Source organism: Anolis sagrei, chromosome 7 (assembly GCF_037176765.1).
Source record: "Anolis sagrei isolate rAnoSag1 chromosome 7, rAnoSag1.mat, whole genome shotgun sequence".
Lineage (NCBI taxonomy): Eukaryota > Metazoa > Chordata > Lepidosauria > Squamata > Dactyloidae > Anolis > Anolis sagrei.
Window position 1 is genome coordinate 14,342,867 of NC_090027.1, and position 4,642 is coordinate 14,347,508.

The window sequence follows — 4,642 nt, forward strand, 5'->3', positions numbered from 1 at the left end:
TGTATCAGATGAAGACTGGTACATGGCATATTCTCTGTATCTCAAAAGTGAGAGCTGATTGGGGATAATTGGTGCCATTTCAGGAATCAATAGGTCAACTACACCAGAAACAATCTAAGATCTGCAGGATCAAAATGTATGTTGGCCAGTTGTAACTGTCCTCCATCAAGCAACGTTTCCCTCCTATTTGGCCTCTTCTTTGAAAAAAATTAAAGCCAGAACATTTATTATATTTGAGTCAAACCCCAAACCACTGGCCTTCTTTGAGCAAAGTGCAAAGAGGGCTCGGAAATTGGAAAAAATATATTTAGAAGGTTTACAATCCCCAAAATTATAGATTTGGGTAGTTGTCATTCAAGAGGGCCCACTATCTTTGTGGCTAGTTCTGCTGCCTAAGCCATTTAACGTTGCTCTGGAGTATTCACAGAATTTTTCATAGCTCCAAGTCAGTGCCATAGTCCAATTTTTGGGCCCATTTCATCATATATTCTTTTACTTATTCATATTTCATCTATTTTGTCAACTGCATTGGTACGGTTGCATTATCCGAGCGGAGGCCACTAGAGGGCAGTAGAGAAAGGATAGTCCATTTTACTGGGGGGGGGGAGTTGATGGGGGAGACAATTTCCCCCATTTTCACTGGTTATTCCCCTTCCCCTTTCCCATATTATAAACAAGGGTTGTTTCCATGACAGTGTCTGGATCTGCAACTTTCTGGTGAAGAAATCACAAGCAGAGCAGGAAGGCTTTATTTCTAAGAGCATACAGTGTGGTACAAAATAAAATTCCAACTGACAGTTTCTTTCCCTCACGTCTCCTATCCTTCACCCTGGCCTTCATTGCTCCCATTTCTATGGAAACCCTTTTCCTTGTTTCAAGTATGCACAGGCCAGGGCAAGCTAAGGCATGATCTAATTTCCTGGTTCCACACAAAGCCAGAAAAGAAGGTCATGACAGATGGGGATTGTTGCACCCCAGAGTAGGAACAGGACCCTCTAATCATTAAATACACCACACCTTGGATGAAAGAAGAGTCATTTTTATTTGAAGAATAATTGGAGCCCATAAAAGAGACAAATATAAAGCTGGTAAAAGTCCAAAAGCAAAAAGCCAAAAAAGCAGTGATATACACAGTGTCCAAACAATGGAATAATAAAAGAGTTTCAAAAGCTTGCTGTAATAATCCAGATGCAATGAAATATCAAATGCCTTCAATAAAAACCATGAATATAGCCACTGCTAATCCACTAGAAAAGCCAGGAAGTCTTGGAGACGAGGCCACAGGAATATCCAAGAGACTTGACTTGAAATCAAACAATGCCTGGTCTGAAGGAAATTCCCTAAGAGCTCAATTTAAGTCCCAGAAACCGATTTCTACTCCCCCCAGTCTTTGACCTTAATTGCCGAATTCTTTCTGACCTGCGTAAACATTGGGCCTCTCTACGGTTCTGGCTAATTTCCAGCTGGCGACTGGTCTTATCTATCTCTTCATTAACAGCAGGTGTGAAACTATCTTGCAGACTCGAGCCGGGAGAAGGGAGTGAACTTTGCTGCAAACTCGAGCCTGGAATTTTCTCATGAGAACTTAGCCTTTCCCCTGACCCTTCTTGATCAGAGTCTGTAGTAACCTTATTGTCCAGAGTGTCTCCATTTTGCACCTCATCCTCATTGACATCTAAGACAGGCTCAGAAACATTAGAAGGGGGAAACACTATAACAGATTCAGAGTGAAACACAAGCTGAGTCCCAACAGGGATATGGGTGGGGGGAATAATAGGAAAACAGAGGGGAATGGTTTTCTATTTTCAGCCCACCCTCCACCCCCAGAAAATAGACTATTCTTCTCTGTCTAGCGCCCCCTTGTGCCTCCACCCAGATAATGGAACAGTACCACTGCATCTTATACATTCTGTACATTTCCCCATTCTGTGCATAATTTAGCCTCAAACTCAGTTTTTCCCTTTTTAAAAATCAAACTGGGGTTTTTTTTCCATCTTAACCTTTCCCCAAATGTTTATGGTACCCACATGAATCATATTAATCACCCAATAGTTTATATTGATCATACTCCATCACGAAAAAAATCTTTATACATTATCCATTTTTATTTATTCCCTTGTCAACCTTATAAAAAGCTTCTTGAGTAGCAGTTCACAGTGACATTTAAGGACACAACCTAGATTTGCATCCATTCCATATTCTCAAAGGGGCACATCTCACAAGTGATTATATTGAAGTCAAAATTACTTTTAAACTTATTATACCACAATGTCTGTGCAAACCAAACCTTCTCTTACTCCCACTTCCGTCACAAGTGGACAAGGATGAGGATGAGGGAGAGAGCCTAATCCGTGGTGCCCCCCCCCCCCCTTCGACACTGGAACTCTCTCTCCAGGGAGATTAGACTGGCACCCACCCTGTCCACTTTTCATAAAGACCTAAAACGTGGATGTTCCACAGCGCCTTTCATTAAATAATTCACTAGATAATTCCCCCCCCCCACACACACACACACACAATAAACCAATATATGGCCTCTGCACTTTACCTCTGTTCCATGCCCTATAGATATAGTGTTTTAATTGACATTGCCCTTCTAGCCCAAACTATTTTCTGAATCTTGCACTGCCCTGTCCTTGAAACCACAACTTTATTGCACAAGCTCCTTCCTGCCTGAGTCTAGTATTCAATTACCATGCCAGTCTATGGGTTGATGGATGATGTTATTTTATGTTGTTTTATGATGTTTTGTGATGTTGTTTTTATAATTTTACTATGCTATGTTTTAATTCTGTGTTTGACTGGGCTTGTCCTGATGTAAGTCATCCCCAGTACCTTTGTGGAGATGGTGGCGGGATACAAAAATAAAGTTATTATTATTATCATTATTTGAAACACAACAAGATGAGTCCACATCAGACATGATCATTGTCTTTAGGCACTGCACCCAGTGGTCACCTCTGAGACCATCTTGACTGGCTTGTCCCAGAGTCTTTGCAGTTCAATTTTTAAATCCTCATATTGTGTCAGCTTTTCCAGTTGTCTCTCTGTAATCCTGCTGTCACCTGGGATTGCAACATCGACGATCCATACTTCATTTTTTAACACGATTGTGCTCCAATCGTGTTAATTATGCTCCAAAATTCTGTCTGTCTGAATTCAGAAGTCCTAGAGGAGTTTGGCATGTTCATTCTCTGTAACTTTTTCCGGCTTGTGATCCCACCAGTTCTTTGTCGCAGGCAGATGGTATTTGTGGCACAAGTTCCAATGAATCATCTGAGCAATGGTGTTATGCCTCTGCTTGTAGTCTGTCTGCGCGATCTTCTTGCAGCAGCTGAGGATGGGATCTATCATTTCATCTGCTTCCTTGCAGAGTCTACATTTGAGATTTGATGTCAACGACTTATTATTATTATTATTATTATTATTATTATTATTGACAGAAAAGCACAGGATGTCACAGCAAACGAGATTTCTCTGCTGGATTTCGTATCACAAAATCACAAGTCGAACACTTCCCAAGTGTCTAGGACTGTGTGATGTATTTTCAAATGATGTGCGCAGATTCAAGTCAAGTGGCCTTTTGCAGTTGATAGATTGTGATGTTGTCGATATTTATTGTTTCCAAATGCCAGCTGAGATCTTTTGGCACGGCACCCAGTGTACCAATGACCACTGGGACCACCTGTACTGGTTTATGCCAGAGCCTTTGCAGTTCGATTTTGAGGTCGTGATAGCGGCTGAGTTTTTCCTGTTGTTTTTCCTCAATACGACTGTCACCTGGTATGGCGACATCAATAATCCAGACTTTTTTCTTTTCCACAATCATGATGTCTGGTGCATTGTGTTCCAAAACTTTGTCAGTCTTGATTTGAAAGTCCCCCAGTATTTTTGCATGTTCATTTTCCATGATCTTTGTGGGTTTATGATCCCACCAATTCTTTACTGCTGGTAGGTGGTACTTGTGACATGTTCCAGTGAATCATCTGGGCCACAGAGTTGTGTCTTTGTTTGTAGTCCATCTGTGCGATTTTGTTGCAACAGCTGCGGATATGATCCATGGTTTCATCAGTTTCCTTGCACAGTCTGCATTTTGGGTCATCTGCTGATTTTTCAATCCTGGCATTATTATTATTATTATTATTATTATTATTATTATTATTATTATGGCAATGACCTTCTAATTGCAATTATTGTTTTCTTCATCCTCCTCCATCACTCTTCCAATGCCAATTTGGCTGAAAAAATGTATCTAGACAGAAAACAAGAAGGAAAGGGCAGCTCGAGAGGCATAAAAAGACTTCTTAAAAGAGGATTTCTTAGGCATTTCGGTAACTGGTCCATATATGTGTATATACCTGAAACTGCTTTCTTACCGATTGAAAAATCACCCTTTTCCATTTTTATTGCCAGTGTATTCCAAGCAAACTATCCCCTTTAGATTTAACATTGATTTCAGAAGCAAAAGCTAGCAAAACAATGGCTTCCCAGAATTTGAATTTGCCCCTTGGGAGATCCTCAGTTGACCACTGCTATTTTATATGATGAGCATTAGTTCATTTGCACAAATTGAAAAAGAGATCATAAAAGAAAGCTGGGCATGGGGCTCTGCCCGGGAGCACAGGTGGCCACCTTATGCATT